We start from the raw sequence: 22,500 nt of genomic DNA, 5'->3' as shown, positions 1-22,500 counted from the left end.
ACTGCGTGTACCATTCCACACATTACTTACAGAGCTAAAAGAACACGATAATTTTTTTAGTAAAAAAATGATCGTGTTCTTTTAGCTCTGTAAGTAATGAGTGGAATGCTAAGTATATATGGGGTGAACCCACGGCAGTGCTTTCTTCAGTGCTTTTTGCCATGAGAGCACAGACAGCTGCTGCCTCTACGAGACCCATGACGCCACGTGCTGACCTCATTAGTGGCCGCCACCGAGTGGCTCGTGGGCATGGTGCCCCTACCCACCATTTTTCGTGGCGATCATTTTTTGTGGTGGCTACTGACCACTAAAAGTGTCTCGTGTGAACCCAGCCTAAGTCTATAGCTATACATCAAGTCAAGTCTTACGCAGGTTTGTGGGAGGAGACACGGCCGAGGCGTGGTTTATGCGTGACACTGCTTGGAGCCAAACTAGAGAATGTAGAAACAGGGATTTAGAGAAAACGAAGAAAGGCGGACTAATTAAAATCAATCACTTCATCATGCCCTCCCTCATACCTCACACCGCCGTTTGTAGGCATTGAAATTACAATCACGCAATAGCACAATAAAAAGACATATTTTTTCGTCAGTGGCTTGCCTGAACGCGCTGTGAAAGAAGGCGAGAATGCACATCCAGAGTGCACATACGGCCCAAACTTTAGTCACCCCTGAACTGGCGGGTATTTTTTTTTTGGCTCCAAGTGACGTCATCCCGCTGCTCCGCCCCAAAACCGCCTCCTGCGCGTACCGGTCGCAGTTTTGAAGCAGAGTGACTTGACTTGGTATATACAGACTTAGGCTAGAGGCGTCTTGTTTGTCCTCTCTTGGTATAGTTTTGAAGGCATACGAAGGACGAGATACAGAGGAAGGGAGGCGGGTCCAGAGTTTGATGGCGAATAGGATGAAGGTGTGAAGATACTGACTATTTATTACGCTGGAAAGTTGAGCCGCACAGAAATTACCTTAAGTATAAAGTATTGTGCATCAAGGCCGCGGCGTGAGAGGTGAAGACATGCAGTTGGCTAATTCATGCGAGCATTGAGCATGGCGACAGTGGTAACGCAAGGGAGGGTCGGGCGCAGCGTTGCCAAATTGTCGTACTTTGAACACTGTATTTATCATTTTTAGGCTCCAAGACTGTCGTAACCACAGAAATAACGATGGAAATTTAAAGTTATCGTTAAAACTGTTAAATATTGATGGTTTTCGTATTTTTCTGCTATATATATCGGTCAGAAACTACGAAAATGCAATGCGGTGAGTACGATAATTTGGCAACGCTGGCTCGGGCGGTATTCGGTGTTGCATTACCTTATTAGACTTATTTACATACCACTACCTCACTATTCACATTCACTATCCAATGGCTCACTAACTCACCACTTTTATACCACTAATCCAACTCTTGCATAACTTCACTAACTTGCTAACTCAACGTATGCATGGGAATAATGGGCAGTTGAGACTCAAGAGCCAGGCAGTAAGGGGACGAAAAATGGTGTTGACAAGCTTATCGTTACCTGAGAAGAGAACGTGCGAGGAAATTAGTGTTTTGCGTAAAGGACAGAGGCAAAAAACGGTGTTGGCATGACGGCGCGCCTCGACTGTTTACACACACGCTGTCCAAACCATTACGTGTGGAGGGGACGACAGAAGTTCTTTAACAATACAAAACAGACCAGTGATTGATTATCGTAACTGACTGCTTGTTCCGATAACGACCACTGTAACGGAACACTCAGACCCAAGCAAACACTGTGGGTGGGTCGTTGTGTTGTTGTTGTTGTTGTTGGCGTGTCATGTGTGTGTGTGTGTGTGTGTGTGTCTGTCATAATGTGCCAAGTTTGCCCGGTGTGTCGTCACGCCGCGCCGCCCCGCTCGTTGCCGCCCCAAAACACCGCACTCGGCACTGTTGGCGGTGCTTTGCGTCGTCGTTAGTCAGGACGCATTGGGTGTATCGCTAATTTGTCAGCGCGTTGACGGCTGCGTGTCACGAGGGACGGAGGCCGGTCGATCCCACCACTCCGTCGCTGATTTGGCGAGGCGACGCGTCGCGCTGGAGGGCTGAGCACTGACTCAAGCAATCCTTACCGCTCGTTCGCGCTGGCTTACGAGGACAAACGCAGCAGCGGGTACAAACTCATGACGGAGATAGGAAAGAAGTGATTTACGACTGAGTAGGGTTTGAGGATGGACTGAACAAATAAAGTAGATATCTAGTTCGTCCGCGATGGCATATGGGGACAAACGCAGCAGCGGGTACAAACTCATGATAGAGATAGGAAAGAAGTGATTTATGACTGAGTAGAGTTTGAGGATGGACTGAACAAATAAAGCAGATATCTATGTAGCTCGTCCGCATTGGCTTACAGGGACAAACGCATGACAGAGATACACAAAAAAATGACTTACAGGTATAAATAGGATTGAGGAAGGACTGAGCAAGTAAAGCATATATCTAGTCCATTCGCCTTGACTTACAGGGACAAACGCATGATAGCGATACACAAAAAATGACTTACAGGTATGAATAGACAAGTAAAGCATATATCTAGTCCATTCGCCTTGACTTACAGGGACAAACGCATGATAGCGATACACAAAAAATGACTTACAGGTATGAATAGGCAAGCAAAGCATATATCTAGTCCATTCGCCTTGACTTACAGGGACAAACGCATGATAGCGATACACAAAAAATGACTTACAGGTATGAATAGACAAGTAAGGCAGCTATCTAGTTCGTTCGCTTTGACTTACTGGAACAAACGCATCATCAGGCACAGCAAACCCATGATGGAAATAAGCAAGAAGTGATTGACGACCGAGTAAGCTTGAGGATTTATTGAACAAGTATAAGCAGACACGCGCGCAGTTCATGCAGATACGATTGAAAGTTTGAAATAAAAGTTGGACGGAGTTATGACCGGGGAGACGGAGGGCGGATAACAGGTGATCCAAGGAGCTCCCACGTGAAGACTGACTGGCTGGCCTCCCCCTTGTACCCTCTTATATAGCCTTGTGCAGCCCTGTTACCTAGTCGCCATTTCTCCCGCATTATTTGTACCCCTGGATAGTCTCCCCCTGGCATTTTCCTCCTCTCCATACAGCATTCACCCCCTAGACACTTCACCCCGGGACATTTATAACCCAGGACATTTATCGCAGGACATTCGGACTTTGGAGTTTTATTGGAGGGGGGGGGTTGTGGGCTTCCGGGGGTCTTTTTTTTGTATTGTTTTTTTGGGGTTGTTTCTATTTACGAGATGTTTTTTGTTGTTGTTTATTTTTATTTTTGTTTTTTGGGGTGGGGTGGGGGCAGTGTGTGTGTGTGTGTGTGTGTGTGTGTGTGTGTGTGTGTGTGTGTGTGTGTGTGTGTGTGTGTGTGTGTGTGTGTGTGTGTGTGTGTTTTCCACGTCACGCTAGAGGCAGACAACCACCACTATCACCTCCACCACCACCACAACCACCACCACCACAACCACCACCACCAACAACAACAACACCCACCACCACCAACAACAACACCACCACCACCAACAACACCACCACAACAACAACACCCACCACCCCACCACCACCAAAGACAGTCCAAGGAGCCCAAGAAGAAGAAGCGTCCTCGTAAAGGTTGACAGGGCCGTGATGGCGTCATTAGTGGAAACGCTGCTCGCTAAACACTCGCCTGACGGATGGTGGGCGGGCGGGCGGGCGTGCTGTGCTGTGCTCCCGCCGAGGCTGATGATGTGCTTGCTCTCGCTCGCTGAAGTGGAGCTCCAACACGCAACACCCTGCCTGCCGCACTGCCGTAGGATATCCCCCCCACCCACCCACCCCCGCCCCGTCACCCCCATCATGACAGCTCTCACTCCCCCTCGACACCTCTCCTCCCCTCACGAGATATCTAACTTCTACCCTCCTTGACATCTCTTCTTTTTCCCCCCCCTTGACATCCCTTCCTTCTCCCTCCCTTGACATCCCTTCCTTCTCCCCCCTTTGACATCCCTTCCTTCTCCCTCCCTTGACATCCCTTCCTTCTCCCCCCCTTGACATCCCTTCCTTCTCCCTCCCTTGACATCCCTTCCTTCTCCCTCCCTTGACATCCCTTCCTTCTCCCTCCCTTAACATCTCTTCCTCCGTACCTGAAGATTTTCCTCCCTTTGGACTGTTTCCCTTTCGACTCTACATCTCTTTCAATATCTCCCTCTTTCTCCATATCTCTATTTCTCTATCTCTCAATGTCTTTATTTTATCCCCCTCTGCTTTTTTTTCTTTAACTTCATTTTCCTCTCATGAACATTTCCTCCCCTTCGACATTTTTTCTCTATATCTTTCTTTCCCGCTTCGACATTTACCCCCATCTGCCTTTTTTTAGGTTATATTCCTCTCGTGAGCATTTCCCTCTCATGGACATTTTCTCTATATATCTTTCTTTCCCGCTCCGACATTTATCCCGTCTGCCTTCATTCCATTATTTCCCTCTCATGGGCATTTTTTTTCAATATCTTTTTTTCCCGCTTCAACATTTAACCCGTCTGCCTTTTTTACACTATATATCTCTTCTGTACCTTTTCCCTAAGTATATGCAAGTAATAGGAAATTTCGGAATGAGGGAATACAGTTGAAGAAGGCAAATACAAGAGACAGGAAACACAACAGGGGGAAAACACCGTGAATGGCTCTTTCCCCACGGGGCTGACGGCCTTCTGAACACAGCGAAAGCCCGGCATGTACTCAGTCAGCCGGTAAACAGCGGGGCGCGAGGCTGCCTCTGCACTGATGGCCTCCTGAAACACAGTCGAGTGCCTTGCGTGTCCTCAGTCAGCGGCACAAACAGCTCGCCGCTCGCTCGTCGGTCCGGCAGTAATGAGAAATGAGATGCGAAGCTGAGAGAGAATCGTCCCAGCCAGGCAGCCAGCACTATAGCGAGTCCATTATGTTAGAGAATCGTTCCAGCCAGCCAGCACCAGGGCCTTGCAGCACGTGAACGGTTTGCGCTGCTCAAGGCTATGTAGTGCGCCTCAAACTCGTCACACTACCGCCCAGACTAATGTAGAGAGATAGAGATGCAGATATAGAGAGACACAGAGAGACATGTAGAGTCCAATGGGGAAAAAGTCCAGCGGAAGAAAAGTCCTGGGGAGGGAAATGTTCGGGGTTGGAGGGAGAGATATCAGGAAGGAAGGGAGAGATTTTAGGGGAGGGAGAGCACTCAGTGGGGAGGGAGAGATATCAGGAAGGAAGGGAGAGATTTCAGGAAGGAAGGGAGAGATATCAGGAAGGAAGGGAGAGATATCAGGAAGGAAGGGAGAGATATCAGGAAGGAAGGGAGAGATATAAGGAAGGAAGGGAGAGATTTCAGGAAGGAAGGGAGAGATTTCAGGAAGGAAGGGAGAGATATCAGGAAGGAAGGGAGATATATCAGGAAGGAAGGGAGAGATATCAGGAAGGAAGGAAGAGATTTTAGGAAGGGAGAGATATCAGGAAGGAAAGGAGAGATTTCAGGGGGAAGGGAGAGATATCAGGAAGGAAGGGAGAGATTTCAGGAAGGAAGGGAGAGATATCAGGAAGGAAGGGAGAGATATCAGGAAGGAAGGGAGAGATATCAGGAAGGAAGGGAGAGATTTCAGGAAGGAAGGGAGAGATATCAGGAAGGAAGGGAGAGATTTTAGGAAGGAAGGGAGAGATAACAGGAAGGAAGGGAGAGATAGCGGGAAGAAAGGGAGATATTTCAGGGGGAAGGGAGAAATATCGTGAAAGAAGGGAGAGATTTTAGGAAGGAAGGGAGAGATTTCAGGAAGGAAGGGAGAGATATCAGGAAGGAAGGGAGAGATATCAGGAAGGAAGGGAGAGATATCAGGAAGGAAGGGAGAGATATCAGGAAGGAAGGGAGAGATATCAGGAAGGGAAGGAGAGATATAAGGAAGGAAGGGAGAGATATCAGAAAGGAAGGGAGAGATATCAGGAAGGAAGGGAGAGATATCAGGAAGGAAGGGAGAGATAACAGGAAGGAAGGGAGAGATTTTAGGAAGGAAGGGAGAGATATCAGGAAGGAAGGGAGAGATATCAGGAAGGAAGGGAGAGATATCAGGAAGGAAGGGAGAGATATCAGGAAGGAAGGGAGAGATATCAGGAAGGAAGGGAGAGATATCAGGAAGGAAGGGAGAGATATCAGGAAGGAAGGGAGAGATTTCAGGGGGAAGAGAGAAATATCGTGAAAGAAGGGAGAGATTTTAGGAAGGAAGGGAGAGATATCAGGAAGGAAGGGAGAGATATCAGGAAGGAAGGGAGAGATTTTAGGAAGGAAGGGAGAGATAACAGGAAGGAAGGGAGAGCTATGACGGGGGTATGTAGAAAAAATACAAGCCATTTTAGAGTTGGCAGCACACGGAGATCACCAGAGACCAGACAGACGGCCCGCACATGACAGCTCCTGAGACGGGGTGCACACCAGGCTCCCTTCCCATCCATAAATGCATCTAGGGTCGAATTACAAGACATTTCGCCGCCCAAGAACACATATTTGACAAGGCTTTCGTAGGAGTTGTGGGCATTTCCAGGAGTAGTTTTATGACCCTGCTGTTAGTTTGACCCTTCTTCTGTACCATGAACCTAAGGAAACACTCATGAGAACTCGACTGACCTCCTCTTTAACCTTTAGAAATTGTTAATGTGAGAAGCGAGGCTGTCTTATAATACCAATCCTAAACTCCATTCAAAGCTTGCAGTCGCTTCTGCCTCAACCACACACCTGCTCACTTTGTTTATGTGGCCTGTAAGAGCAGTGTGTTTCCCGCCGTGGGCAATTCACTCATCCATTTGTCAAGCACGCAACTGCTCATTTGTTTGCATGTATACGTGTGTGTGTGTGTGTGTGTGTGTGTGTGTGTGTGTGTGTGTGTGTGTGTGTGTCTGTGCACGCGAGGATGTGGTGGGCGTGGTGGTCATCATGGAGGTAACAAATGGTCTGGTGTGAGCAGGTGGACAGCAGCGGAACAGGGAGCAGGAATTGTAGAAGTAGTAGACGCGGACAGCAGGAATAGTAGGGAGAGTAGGCGTGGTCAGCAGGAATAGTAGGGAAAATAGGCGTGGTCAGCAGGAATAGTAGGGAGAGTAGGAGTGGTCAGCAGGAATAGTAGGGCGTGGAGAGCACGGAAATGGTAGGCGAGGTAAGTATAGTATATGGTAGGCGTGTCAGCAGGGCGTGGTAGGGCGTGTAACCTAGCAGAGAGAGAGAGAGAGAGAGAGAGAGAGAGAGAGAGAGAGAGAGAGAGCGCCACGCCCCACGCCCTCCCCCACGCCCCGTCCTGCACGCGGCTAAACTATTGGCTCGAGTTTGTTGGTTTGGGATTGATTGCCTCGAGTCCCGTGTGTGTGTGTGTGTGTGTGTGTGTGTGTGTGTGTGTGTGTGAGTCTGTCTGTTTGTCTGTTTATGTCCAACTGTGTGTGGGGGGGGGAGGGGGGGGGCAGACAGGACACCCTTAGCCAGGCCTTAGGTAGTGTTGTGTGCACGGCGGCGGGGCCGGTACGGGTGGAGGCTCCTGCAGTGGTCTGGGGGGGTCGTGTGTGTCGTGCACCCCGCCACCAGGCCGCGGCGCAGTGTGTCGCTGGACGCCACAAACAAATCAACGCGTGATTGACGGCGGCGGGTCAGGCGGTGGTGACCCTCCCCTCCCCCCCTTGCTATCCCTTCCTCTCCCCTTCCTCTCCTCTCTGCAGTAAGTAAAGAAAAGGATCTTGGAATCACTATATCAAGCGATTTATGGCCCGGTCAGCATTGTTCAGAGGTAGTTAAAACTGCAAACAAATTGGTTGGCTTCATCGGACGAGTCTTTAATAATAAATCGGAAAAAGTAATATTAAAACTATAGAATTCGTTGGTTCGACCCCGTCTAGAGTACTGTGTACAGTTTTGGTCTCCCTACTACAGAAAAGACATAGAAAAGTTGGAACGGGTTCAACGAAGAGTAACAAAGATGATTCCTAGGTTGAGAAATTTGTCATATGAACAAAGGCTTAAAGAAGTAAATTTATTCAACCTATCAAAACGAAGAATCCGAGGCGATCTAATAGAAGTATTTAAAATGTTTAAAGGATTCAGTGATATTAATGCGGAAGATTACTTTACAATTGATCGATCAAATAGAACAAGAAGACATCACAGTTTGAAGATAAGTGGTAAAAGATTCTCGTCGCACGAAGCTAAACACTTCTTCTTCAATCGAGTTGTTAATGTTTGGAACTCTCTACCCTGTGATGTCGTTGATAGTACAACAGTTACGGCCTTCAAGAATAGATTAGACAAGTGTTTTGAATCCAACCAGCAACTTAGATATTACTCATTGTCGTAATAACGTTAAGTTCTTTCGAATACTGGTGTCCTTATCCGCTTTTATCGCCCGGTTAGTGGTAGCAGTAATGGTAGTTCTTTCCTCTTTCCTACATAATTTCCATGCAGTTTTTCCATGCTGCATGGTTCTTTTTCCCCTCCCTCCCCTCCCCCTCTCCTGTCTTTCCCTCTCTTCCCTTCCCTTCCTTTCTTTTCCCCTCCCTTCCCCTCCCTTTTCTACCCTTTTCCTCATGTCTCTTTCCTTGCCTTTCCTTCCCTTCCTTTCCTTTCCCTCCCCTTCCCTTTCTTTTCCTTGTCTTCCCTTCCCTTCCCTTTTCATCCCTTCCCCTTCCCTTCCCTCCCCTTCTCATCTCATCCCATCCAATTCCCTTCCTTTCCTTTCCCTCCCCTTCCCTTTCTTTTCCTTGCCTTCCCTTCCCTTCCCTTTTCATCCCTTCCCCTTCCCTTCCCTCCCCTTCTCATCTCATCCCATCCAATTCCCTTCCCTTCCTTTCCTTTCCCTCCCCTTCCCTTTCTTTTCCTTGCCTTCCCTTCCCTTCCCTTTTCATCCCTTCCCCTTCCCTTCCCTCCCCTTCTCATCTCATCCCATCCAATTCCCTTCCCTTCCCTCCCTTTCCCTTCCATTTATTTCCGTTTCCCTTGCCTTCTCATCCTATCCCTTTCCCTTCCCTTCCCTCCCCTTCCCTTCCCCTCCCCACCCCCCTTCCAGACAGCCTCTCCCGGCCGCATACCTTCCTCCCAAACAAGTTAGTCAGTCACAGCGCCGCATTGACACTGGGATTTTATGTACTTACTATGTTATTTTACTATATTCCTCAACTACTATATATTACTTTGCCATAGGAGAGTATCAGGACGCCTCTCAACCTGATACTGACCTCTCCTGTGCCATCTAGTTCTGTTTTCATTGTCTGAGCAGCGTCTAGTCGGCCTTGTTGTACCTATTGTTTGTTTTTGTTTTTTCACCCTTGAGCTGCCTCCTCCCTTAATTGCTATGGAAAGAATCGCTAACAAGGCAGTGCTTCGCGTGGCATCTTCTTCCTTCCTCTTGACGTGGTTGTAACAGTGAGTGACGGCTATTTTTGTTGTATTATAATATGCTCCATCTCTTTTTTTTTTTTTTTACGTGTACGCCTATAGCTCCGGTAGGCTCTCATGAAGTGCCTGGATGTTAGTTGGCCCCAGAACGTCATGGCGCAGGCAAGTGTTTATAGTGGCGCCATCTTCTCTTGGTTCATGCTGGCCCCCGGAACCCCTTCTTGATTCACTTGGACGGTTTCCTCTAGAGTCCGGGTTGATGGTGGTTTTCAGGACAGCATGTGGGTAGTTTCAAGCCACTCGGCGGTGACTGAAAAATCCCAGGTGGTATCGTGGGGATTCGAACCCGCGTCGTCCATTACGCGGTGAATGTTGGCACAGCACGCTACCACTCAGCCACCGCCTATCCCTCGTGCTTCAGAAAGACGGGATTTTATATGTTATGTTATCCTGTCTTCCCATTTTCCAGTCATCCTTTCTGTGTTAATTATCTTTCTATGTTAAAATTTGCATTAATCTCCTATATCCTTGTCCCTCGTCCTCTCGTGTTTCAGAAAGGCAACACTAAAACCTTATGTTATTTGTCTTTCCATGTTATATATCTTTACCGCGTTATTTATTTCTCCTTGTTAAAATTTATATTATTCTGCTGTGCCCTTGTCTCTCGTCCTCTCGTGTTTCAGAAGTTATTTATTTCTCCTTGTTAAAATTTATATTATTCTGCTGTGCCCTTGTCTCTCGTCCTCTCGTGTTTCAGAAAGGCAACACTAAAACCATATGTTATTTGTCTTTCCTTGTTATTTATCTTTCCATGTTAAAAATTGCATCACTCTGATACTCCCTTGTCCCTCGTCCTCTCGTGTTTCAGAAAGATTGTATCAATACGTCACTTTACCTTTCCTTGTATAGGTCTGCCTAATTCTGTTATCCCTTGTCCCTCGTCCGCTCGTGTTTCGGAAAGACTGTATCAATATGCCAGTCTACCTTTCCATGTATAGATCTGTGTTTACAATAGGCAGGGGAGGGAGGCGAGAAGAGGGAAGGGAAGGGGACAGGGGAGGGAGGCGAGAGGAGGGAAGGGAAGGGGACAGGGGAGGGAGGCGAGAGGAGGGAAGGGAAGGGGACAGGGGAGGGAGGCGAGAGGAGGGAAGGGGAGGAGACATCACACACCGCCTCCTCCCTCGTTGTTTTCTTCACAGCGCTATCAATACACTGCAACACTCCCGAAATTGACCTCTTTTTCGGCCACCTCTTTGGATTCTTTTTGTGAGCAGCGAGTAGCGGGCTTTTTTTTATTGATGTTTACTTTTTTGTGCCCTTGAGCTGTCTCCTTTGTTGTAAAAAAATAAAACACGCAGCTCACTCTGCACCTTACGGTCATGCTCAGGTGCGCGCTGCAGGTCGGGGGTTGTTGTTCATGGGTCAACATCACACCTCAGTCGCTCCCAGTGGACGGGGGAAGACTCTGAGGGGCGGTAATCCCACTCTCACATCAGTTATTTCTCTACAGGCCAAAACAGAGGTAAAATGCGGTCCCAAGGGTGTCTTTTAAATTTCATGGTACATAAGCCTTGACATACTCCCACCAGGGTCAAAGAACTACCCCTGGAAAGCTCCACAACTCCTATGAAAGCCACGTCAAATGTGTGTGTGTGTGTGTGTGTGTGTGTGTGTGTGTGTGTGTGTGTGTGTGTGTGCTTTTGTAGTTTAGTAGTTGGTATTTCCATGAGTGATTTTTATGAGCCTAGTGAAAGAGAGGGAAGGGGACAGGCGGGAAGGGAAAATAAAGGAAGGAAAAGGAAAAGAAGGGAAGGGAATGGATAGGAAAGAAGGGAGTGGAAGGGAAGGGAAGAGACGAGAAGGGAAGGGAAGGGAAGGGACGAGAAGGGAAGGGAAGGGAAGGGACGAGAAGGGAAGGGAAGGGAAGAAACGAAAAGGGAAGGGAAGGGAAAAGACGAGAAGGGAAGGGAATGGATACGAAAGAAGGGAAGGGAAGGGAAGTGACGAGAAGGGAAGGGAAGGGAAGTGACGAGAAGGGAAGGGAAGGGAAGTGACGAGAAGGGAAGGGAAGGGAAGTGACGAGAAGGGAAGGGAAGGGAAAACACGAGAAGGGAAGGGGAGAGGAAGGGATAAGAGGGGAGGGGAGGAGAGGAGAGGGTTCCTACACCATGGATGCGAGAAACACACAACACACTCATGACAACCAGACTCCTTTTGGGCCTTGGGATATGATTGTTGTGAGGGCCGAAAGCATCTGTATCGAGACACCTCTCCTCCCAAATTGAGCTCTCTTTCGGCCACCTCTTGAGACTCTTTTTGTGAGCAGCGAGTAGCGGGCTTTTTTTTATTATTGTTTACTTTTTTGTGTGCCCTTGAGCTGCCTCCTTTGTTGTAAAAAAAAAAAAAGTACGGGCGTTACATGGAGAGCAAGGAGGACACCAGCAGAGAGCAACATTTTTTATTATTTATTTGGCAGTGTGTTGATGAATGATCCGCGACTTTTCGAAATACAGGAACACACAATAAAACGTTCTCTTCCATCTTGCTTGATAAATGCGTTTGTTCGATGAAGCTTTAGTGAGGAAATATTCGTTTTTTTACTAGTAAGGCACGGAGAGGTAGAGAAGAATGTCAGGTGTGTTGTGTGTTGTGTATCTACCTACATATCTACCTACCTACCTTCCCTTGCTTATAATTGTAAGACAGAGAGTTATGGGAGAGTTTCTGGAATGGAGTGTGATGTCAAGATGGTGATATGTATTTTAAAACCGTGACTATATGTAAAAACGACAGCCTACCTAACTACCTAGCTACCCTTGTTCATATTTGTAAGACAGAGAGTTAGAGGAGAGTTTCTGGTATGGAGTGTGTTGTCAAGAAGGTGATATGCATTTTAAAACCGTGACTATATGTAAAAACGACTGCCTACCTGCCTACCTAGCTACCCTTGTTCATATTTGTAAGACAGAGAGTTAGGAGAGTATGTCTGGTATGTTGTGTCTTGTCAAGAAGGTGATATGTATTTTAAAACCGTGACTATATGTAAAAACGACTGCCTACCTAACTACCTAGCTACCCTTGTTCATATTTGTAAGACAGAGAGTTAGGGGAGAATATCAGGTATGTAGTGTCTGTAGTGGGATCTCAAAACCGTGGCTATATAAGAAGTACTGCCTGCCTATCTATCTATCTCACCATATGACTGCCAAGCCTGTTCCTCTCATCCAGCACTCTGTTAGTAAACCAATTCTAGCCTGTCTCTGTTGAAGCTGAACTTAAACCCACTGCTACGTGTCTTATACCTGTCTTATACCCAAAACCTCAGTAACATCAGCCTTGTTGGTGTTATTGTTATTGACAGAGAGAGAGAGAGAGAGAGAGAGAGAGAGAGAGAGAGAGAGAGAGAGAGAGAGAGAGAGAGAGAGAGAGAGAGATTAAATGGAGTAATGGAGAAATGTAAGAAAAACAGCCCCATTAGCCAGCCCGGGATAAGTAATGTAATGCGAGGCGTCTGGGGGCGTGGCTGCAGGTGGTGAGCCGCCAGGAGACAGACAGGCCTAGGGAAGCAACACGCCGCCCGCCCGGTGATAAGCAGCGGGCGTGGGTGAGGGCGTGGCTGTACTGCGTTGCCGCCGGGCGTGTGTTCTTAGCGCAGAAGGACCAGGAGGAAGTAGACGGCGAGGCTCAACGTTTCCAGACCTGTCCAGAAACTGACCTATCTTTCGGCCACTCCTCTTGATTCTTGTAGTTGTAGTGAGTAGCGGTTTTTTTTTTATTCGTTATTGTTCCCTTTTTTTCTTTTCTTTTTACCCTTGAACAGCTTCCTCTACTGTAAAAAAAAAGGGGAGGGGGAAGGCGTGCACCCCGGGCCTCCCCAACCCCTTTCGTCAGGAGCAGGCACTGGTTAAGTTTGCTGTGGTATCTGACGGTCCTGTTCTGCTTCCAGGGTGAGTGCTGACGAGGCTGACGAGGTGCTGACGAGGTGGGAAGCAGCTCCTGAAGGTAGTGTGAGAGAAGGTATTTTTTTTACAGGGCTGAAGATTGAGATAAGAAGATAAGGATATGGAGTCTATAGATCGGCCAGTCAGTCAGTGTGGTTTGGCAGCTCCTGTAGGCCTAGCTCGGTATTACAAGACATTTTCGCTTTTCATAACAGCTATTTCTAAAGGTCAAAGAGGGGGTCAATTGGATTCTTATGTGTGTTTCTTTAGGTTCACGGTACATAAGAAGGATCAAACTACCACCAGGGGCATAAAACTGCCCCTGGAAATGCCCAGAACACCCACGAAAGCCTTGTCAAATGAGTGTTTTCTTAGGTTCACGGTACAGAAGAAGGGTCAAACTACCACCAGGGTCATAAAACTACTGGAAATGCCCACAACACCTAGGAAAGCCTTGTCAAATGAGTGTTTTCTTAGGTTCACGGTACAGAAGAAGGGTCAAACTACCACCAGGGTCATAAAACTTCTCCTGGAAATACCCGCAAAACCTATGAAAGCCTTGTCAAATGTGTTTTTTTTAGGTTCACGGTACAGAAGAAGGATCAGACTACCACCAGGGTCATAAAACTACCCCTGGAAATGCCCACAACACCTAGGAAAGCCTTGTCAAATGTGTGTGTTTTTAGGTTCAAGGTACAGAAGAAGGGTCAAACTACCACCAGGGTCATAAAACTACTGGAAATGCCCACAACACCTAGGAAAGCCTTGTCAAATGTGTGTTTTCTTAGGTTCACGGTACAGAAGAAGGATCAAACTACCACCAGGGTCATAAAACTACTGGAAATGCCCATAACACCTAGGAAAGCCTTGTCAAATGTGTGTTTTCTTAGGTTCACGGTACAGAAGAAGGGTCAAACTACCACCAGGGTCATAAAACTACCCCTGGAAATGCCCACAACACCTAGGAAAGCCTTGTCAAATGTGTGTTTTCTTAGGTTCACGGTACAGAAGAAGGGTCAAACTACCACCAGGGTCATAAAACTACTGGAAATGCCCACAACACCTAGGAAAGCCTTGTCAAATGTGTGTGCTTTTAGGTTCAAGGTACAGAAGAAGGGTCAAACTACCACCAGGGTCATAAAACTACCCCTGGAAATTCCCACAATACCTATGAAAGCCTTGTCAAATGTGTGTTTTCTTAGGTTCACGATACAGAAGAAGGGTCAAACTACCACCAGGGTCATAAAACTACTGGAAATGCCCACAACACCTAGGAAAGCCTTGTCAAATGTGTGTTTTCTTAGGTTCACGATACAGAAGAAGGGTCAGACTACCACCAGGCTCATATAACTTCTCCAGGAAATGCCCGCAAAACCTATGAAAGCCTTATCAAATGAGTGTTTTCTTAGGTTCACGGTACAGAAGAAGGATCAAACTACCACCAGGGTCATAAAACTACCCCTGGAAATTCCCACAATACCTACGAAAGCCTTGTCCAATGTGTGTGCTCGGGCGGCGAAATGTTTAAGAATACGGTCCATTATGTATCGATATCTTGAATGTGTCTTTCGGTTTGAACACTCACCGCATGGCTGACAAAACTTGCTTCCCTCGTCCACCACTCAATACATAAATCAATTCTTGCCTTTAAAAACAGTCGAGCAAATGGGGAAAGAATTTTTAACTCAAGAGCGAAAGAGAGAAATGTATGTAGACGTTACGTATAAGAAAATATGCAAAGACAAATATGTTAAATACTGAAAAAATAGATGACCCACAGAAACTGGAAAGAAAAACATAAAAAGTGAAAAGTTATAAAAAACAAATTAGATAAAGCCTTTAAAGCTCTCACCGACCTACTGCCTCCCTGCTCTCTTTTCCTAACAGAACTTTATGGACATGATCTGATCCGCCTGTTGCATGGCGTCGTGAAATCAGCCGTTATGTTTTCAATTAAAGTCTTTCCGAAATATATGTTTAAGTCTGAGCCTTTGAGTGTGCCGTAGTGTGTTCTCCTCAGTGAAGAATATTACTTTTATACTCAATTTTCCGGACCAATAAGCCACCATCAAGGTCTCGATAAGGGAGGCTGTGGAGGCGCGTCTTGTATCGGTTCGCTTAAGAAAAGTGTGACGCCCATATTACCAGCCTCCCTGGAGCCCGTATTACCTCCATTCCCTGAAGGTGAGGGACCGTGTTATTGAACATTTCTGCGACAAAGCTCACCGATTTCAAGAGCCTTTCGTATCAATTCTTGGCATTTCCAGGGGTAGTTTAATGACCCTATTGGTAGTTTGACCCTTCTTCTGTGCCATGAACCTAAGAAAACACACATTTGACAAGGCTTTCCTAGGTGTTGTGGGCATTTCCAGTAGTTTTATGACCCTGGTGGTAGTTTGATCCTTCTTCTGTACCGTGAACCTAAGAAAACACACATTTGACAAGGCTTTCCTAGGTGTTGTGGGCATTTCCAGTAGTTTTATGACCCTGGTGGTAATTTGACCCTTCTTCTGTGCCATGAACCTAAGAAAACACACATTTGACAAGGCTTTCCTAGGTGTTGTGGGCATTTCCAGGGGTAGTTTAATGACCCTGGTGGTAGTTCGACCCTTCTTCTGTGCCATGAACCTACAATAACACTCATTAGAACCGACTGATCTCCTTCTCGGCCTTTCGTAGGAGTTTTAGGCATTTCCAGGGGTAGTTTAATGACCTTGGTGGTAGTTTGACCCTTCTTCTGTCCCGTGAACCTACAGTAACACTCATTAGAACCCGACTGATCTTTTCGGCTTTCGTAGGAGTTTTGGGCATATTAGGGAAGACGACGGCTGTAAGTGAGTCCAGTGGTGGTGGTGGTGGTGGTGACGGCGGCAGTGAGATTGTGTTGGTTGCTGGGTGACACTCGGGTCCTCCTCCTCCTCCTCCTCCTCCTCCTCCTCCTTCCTCTGATGTGTGAGACGAGACAGGGAAGAGAGGGAAAGAGGAAGAAAGAGTTGCAGATATGTGTATGTATGTGAGTGAGTGTGTGTGTGTGTGTGTGTGTGTGTGTGTGTGTGTGTGTGTGTGTGTGTGTGTGTGTCAATAATAATAATAATAATAATAATAATAATAATAATAATAATAATAAAAATCCCGTCAGTGGCCGCCTTTGATGCTGTTTTGCTGGTACTCTTCGACGCTCCCGCCTCTCAAATAATCTACTTCAAAAGACCAAAAGGGATATCAGTCGGGTTCTCGTGAGTGTTTTTTTAGGTTCATGGTACAGAAGAAGAGTCAAACTATCTCCGGGGTCATGAAACTACCCCTGGATATCCTCCCCCCTCCCCCTAACAACTCCTTTGAAGGCCTTGCCAAATATGTGTGTGCTTGGGCGCGGGAATATTTGAGAATATGACCTTAAATAACTACTGAAGAGGAGGAAAGAGAGAGGAAACGTATATCTATAAAAAGAAATGAGAGAGAGAGAGAGAGAGAGAGAGAGAGAGAGAGAGAGAGAGAGAGAGAGAGAGAGAGAGAGAGAGAGAGAGAGAGAGAGAGAGAGAGAGAGAGAGAGAGAATGCACACCTCAGTCTCGGGTGAACAGACTATAGTAGTAGTAGTAGTAGTAGTAGTAGTAGTGTTAGTACTGCTTATTACTACTACAATACTACTACTACTACTACTACTACTACTACTACTACTACTACCTTACCCCTACTACTACTGCTACATTACTACTACTACTACTACTACTACTACCTTACTGCTACTACTACTACTACCTTACTACTACTACTAGCACCACATTTTTTGTCTGTGAGCACTGGTTTGGGAAACAGCCTCGTCAGTAGGGGGCGGGAAGGTCCTGGGGGTCAGTGCGGGGGGGGGACGCTCCCGCTACCGTCTGTCATTGGCCTTACTTGCTGCAGCTTCCTTTGTTTCGAGAATCGAAAGATTAACATTCAAAACACCTGCAAAATGGTCCACAAGAAGGACACTCGACGCGTGGTGTGCGGCACCTGTCTGGTGGTGGCTCCGCCCGGCGAGGGGAGCAGCGCCGCGGCCGCGCCCAGCAAGGTGACGGTCAGCGTCCGGCGGCGCCGAGGGTGCTGCGGGTGGCTGGCCGGCCCCTGGAAGGAGCTGGCGGCGTTTTCGTTCAACGACCGGGCCAGGGCGCCGTTCTTCGACAATGCCTTCCTTGACCTGGAGCGAGTCTTCAGGTACAACAGGAAGGGGGACGCGGCCGCCGCGCAGGTCAAGATCTGCGTGACGCTGCGCGGCGGCGCGACTCGCGTGGCCCGCGTGGGCCTCGAGGACTTTACGGGCCAGCTGCTGCAGAGCGGCACCCCCGAGTGGTTTGTCCTTCGCGTCCACGAGGGGAAGGTCGTGCTTCTGCCGGCCCACACGCCACTCACGGAGGTGCCAACGGGATGGCCCTTTGACGGAGTGCGAAGTGACGCCCGCCGAGGCCAAAAGGGTGCAAAGGACAATGCCAGCAATGACCCCAAGGTCACCAGACCGGACGAGAGCCAAGGAGAGACGGACACCACTGACCAAGGGCTCGAAAATATCGCTCCGAGCAATGACAGTGCCCGCAAAGCAGAGGAGCTGCTCCCTGCTGAAGACAAAGACAGTGACGAGGAAACTGTTGAAGACGTCACTGTGAACGGCGAAGAGAAGGAGGCTCCCAGTGACAAAGAGGAGAGCGGACGAGGAGACGACGATTCCGATGACAGTGACTGGGAGACCCTGGAACTGACTGCATACGCAGGCGAGGAGAGCGACCTGGACTCTGACGAAGGCACCGACGGAGAGGCTGAATGGGAGGCTGACGACGAGGACTCCGAGGGCAGTGAACGGGAGCCTGAGGAGGACACGGAGGAGCCTGATGTAGAGACGGAGGGGACGGAATGGGAGGCCGACGACGAGGAGGAGACTGAACGAGACTCTGACGAAGACTCGGACGGCAGTGGGGGGGAGACAAGTGAAGACGACGCCGAGGAGGACACTGGTGAAGGCCCAGGGAGCGAGCGTGGCAGCGTCCTGGGTAGGCTGGGGGCGGCGCTGCGACGCCACAGCCGCGGCCTGCTCGTGGCCGCCGAAGTGGCCTTGATAATAGGCACTCTCAAAGTGTGGGGGCCGCCCGCTTACCTTGCCAGCTGGCGGGGGGGCAGCGCTGGCGGGGAGCTGTGAGGGGTGCGAGGCAGCCGCCCTTAGGGACGCGTCGAGGCCCCCTCTACGCCCACGCCTTCATGTACCCGAGCACGTGTTCGGGTGCAACGGAAGGCTGCGCGGCGAGAGGCCTATGGCCGGCGCGGGCCTTGGAGGCTTCCTTAAGAACACGCCAAAGGCACCCCCTCTACGCCCACGCCTTCATGTACGCGAGCACGTGTTCGAGTGCAACGGAATCTACGCCCACGCCTTCATGTACCCGAGCACGTGTTCGGGTGCAACGGAAGGCGGCGCGGCGAGAGGCGTGTGGCCGGCGCGGCCCGGGAGGCTTCCTGGCCGGCTGCTGCACAGACGCCGCCCGGAGTGCTTGGCCTCCTCCGTGGCGTTCAAGAATCTCTTCCCTGCCCTCCTCTCCTCCCGGGCGGCTCCATCCTCCTCCCACGCACTGTGCATCCCTCATTTGCACACTCCCAAACCCGCACAGCCTCGCCTTCTTCGAGACGCCGTGCCTGACCCGTCCCTCTGATATCCTCTCCTCTGATCCCGCCCCGACTCGCAGAGGCCGTGCAACACTATCACACCTGCATCACACAACAGTCCATGAACACACCAGCAAAACAGTCATGTGGTCACAGGCCGTGCAACACTATCACACCTGCATTACACAACAGTCCATGAACACACCGGCAAAACAGTCATGAGGTCACAGGCCGTGCAACACTATCACACCTGCATTACACAACAGTCCATGAACACACCGGCAAAACAGTCATGAGGTCACAGGCCGCGCAACACTATCACACCTGCATTACACAACAGTCCATGAACACACCGGCAAAACAGTCATGAGGTCACAGGCCGCGCAACACTATCACACCTGCATTACACAACAGTCCATGAACACACCGGCAACTCCCACGAGAGGCTTTTCAAACAGGCGAACCGACCCGTTCATACATGCGGGCGTGAGTACTCTTGTGCGGCGGAACCACACACCGCACGCCTGGGCACGATGCTCTCTCTGCCGTCTGGAGTTTTCCTGTCACCTTCGCAAAAGGGTTGTAGAAAAAAGGAAAAAATGCCGTGTGCCAAGACTGTGCCGCTGCTGTATTTCTCTTACTTATCATCGCATTCACGCATCTTTTCTGCGTAGCTTTAGAGAGTTTAGAATATACTTGTTGTTGTTTTCTTCGTCACCAAACCCGTCAGCGTGTACAAAGCAAGCTATCGTTGCTGCCATCGAAGAAAACAATATAATTCAACAAACTTAAAGAATGAGCTAAATTAAGCGTTATAGAAAACAATATAATTCAACAAACTTAAAGAATGAGCTAAATTAAGCGTTATAGAAAACACTATAATTCAACAAACTTAAAGAATGAGCTAAATTAAGCGTTATAGAAAACACTATAATTCAACAAACTTAAAGAATGAGCTAAATTAAGCGTTATAGAAAACAATATAATTCAACAAACTTAAATAATGAGCTAAATTAAGCGTTATAGAAAACAATATAATTCAACAAACTTAAAGAATGAGCTAAATTAAGCGTTATAGAAAACTCACTACAACGACCTGTGTGTCTTTGGCCTCGCACGCTGGCCACTCGCCGCCGCCACAACCTCACAGCTCAGTAACAGTGCCGTTATTTACTCACCTGTGTGTCCGGCCAGTGTCGTGGGTGCTGGCGTGTGCTGACGGTGCCTCGAACGCTCCTCACCACTGCAACGGAAAGACTCATCAGAAAGCGACTGATCTCCTCGGCCTTTGGAAATGGTTGACGTGAGGGTAAGGGCCGGGGCTGACGGTGCCTCGAACGCTCCTTACCACTGCAACGGAAAGACTCATCAGAAAGCGACTGATCTCCTCTTCGGCCTTTGGAAATGGTTGACGTGAGGGCGGGAGCGTCTGAGAACACCGCCCTGCATCTGTACTCCGGGTTGACGGGCACGAGGGTCAAAGTTGCCAGATTGTCGTACCCAGCCTCTTATATTTACCGACTTCCGACCCAAAAACTGTCTCGTGGACCCCAATAAGGAGATTCACTTATAATTATCGTTAAAATAGTTAATTCCTGATGTTTCTTGGCAATAGTTAGGCGTCAGAAACCGGTAAATACTATGCTCTGAGTACGACAATCTGGCAACGGTGACGTGGGTATAGTCTCGTATAACTGTAGTTCAGGAAGTGCTTAAAGGAATTATATAAAAGGAATAAGAGGAAAGGGAGGCAGGAAGGAGTACAGACAGATATACGGAGAAACGGAGAGATAAGAAACAGAGAGACAGATATGGACGTTCAGACAGCAAGAGACAGAATGAAGGAGAGAGATAAAAACATAAAAAGAGACAAGATAAGGGACAGAGATGGAGAAACAGAGAGGAAGATAAGAAACACATGAGACAGATAGAAACACAGATATGGACAGAGAGACAGAGAAGGAGACAGAAGAAAGAAATAAAGCAGAGAGATAAAAAAAAAAAGAAACAAGATTATAAACAGAAAGACGGAGAAACAGAAAGATAATTAATACATGAGACAGACAGAAACACAGATATGGACAGAGAGACAGAGAAGGAGACAAGAAAGAAAGAAAGCAAAGAGATAAAAAACGTAAAAAGAGATAAAATTACAGACAGAAAGACGGAGAAACAGACAGAAAAGATACACCAAACAGACAGCGCAAGATGTTATGAAAGAATTACCGTAAAAAGATAGAGTAGAGAGAGAGAGAGAGAGAGAGAGAGAGAGAGAGAGAGAGAGAGAGAGAGAGAGAGAGAGAGAGAGAGAGAGAGAGAGAGAGAGAGAGAGAGAGAGAGAGAGAGAGAGAGAGAGAGAGAGAGAGAGAGAGAGAGAGAGAGAGAGAGAGAGAGAGAGAGCAAGCAGTTCCGGGCATTTACAGGTAGGCAAGTCTCCTTACTAACCTCACGCGCAAATAGACACATTCAGACCACCGTTGCCAAATTGTCGTACTCGGAGCGTCATATTTACAAGCTTCTCCCCATAAATATCACCAGGAAACAAAGATACTTAACCATTTCAAGGATAACAAGATAAAAATACAGTCAGTGGTGCCCAGGAGAGTGTTTGGGTTGTAAATCGGGAATATATAAGAAGTTGAGTACGATAATCTGGCAACGTTGAATTTTAGACCCAGAATCCAACCCGCGCAAAGCTGTAACCCAGTGTTGCCAAATTATCGTACACACCGTATTGCATTTTCCTAGTTTCTGACTGATATCTATAGCAAAACAAACAAAGAAACATTAATAAATAACAGTTTTAACGCTAACTTCAATATTCTTTCGTTATGTGTGTTGGTACGAGAGTTTGAGGCTAAAAAATGATGAATACAATGTGGTGAATACGATAATCTGGCAACGCCCTCCCTGTATTTTGTTTCACCCACCTCCTCCTCCTCCTCCTCCTCCTCCTCCACCTCTACTTCCACCATCATCATCCTCCTTCTTCTCCTCCTCCTCCTCCTCCTTCTTCTCCTCCTTGTCCTCCCAGCACAGCCAATCCTCAGGTCTCCTCCTCCTCCCCCTCTGCACCCCTCCTCTTCCCTTTCCACCACCTCCTCCTCCTTCTCCTCCTCTTCTTCTCCTCCTCCTCGTCCTCCTCACCGCCCACCAATCCTCAGGCCGCTTTCCTCCCTCCACCTCCATCATTCTCCTCTTCTTCCTCCTCCTCCTCCTCCTCCTCCTCGTAATCTCCCCCCCCCCTTCCCCCGTGCCTCATCCCTCACGGTAATCCTTCACAAAGCGGCTTCATCTCTTTGATCGCTTTCGTAAATAATTCACAACGATGATCTCCGACGCTAAACAGAGAGAGCAAAACACACACACACACACACACACACACACACACACACACACACACACACACACACACACACACACACACACACACACACACACACATCGAAGACTCTCTCATAACATCAATAGAATAATTCCTGTATTGATGTCACTGATTCGATTCGTAGGCCTCGTACACACACACACACACACACACACAC

At 48.1% G+C, this 22,500-nt stretch overlaps 1 protein-coding gene across 6 annotated transcripts in view; it reads left to right on the top strand.

Annotated features, from left to right (window-relative positions):
• Positions 1-22,500, top strand: part of LOC126987535 (zinc finger protein 385B-like) — a 104,226-nt gene that overhangs the window by 41,068 nt on the left and 40,658 nt on the right. For 4 of the 6 annotated variants that reach the window (XM_050844550.1, XM_050844549.1, XM_050844546.1 and 1 more), the window contains exon 2: positions 13,334-13,404. The gene's annotated coding sequence lies outside the window, so the exon portion shown is untranslated. Of the gene's footprint in view, positions 1-13,221; positions 13,405-22,500 lie in introns of those variants that run through there. The other 2 variants (XM_050844548.1, XM_050844547.1) reach the window with 2 other exon arrangements.

Source organism: Eriocheir sinensis, chromosome 65 (assembly GCF_024679095.1).
Source record: "Eriocheir sinensis breed Jianghai 21 chromosome 65, ASM2467909v1, whole genome shotgun sequence".
NCBI lineage: Eukaryota > Metazoa > Arthropoda > Malacostraca > Decapoda > Varunidae > Eriocheir > Eriocheir sinensis.
The sequence above is the reverse complement of the archived record's forward strand: the minus strand, read 5'-3'. Positions and strand labels throughout refer to the sequence as shown.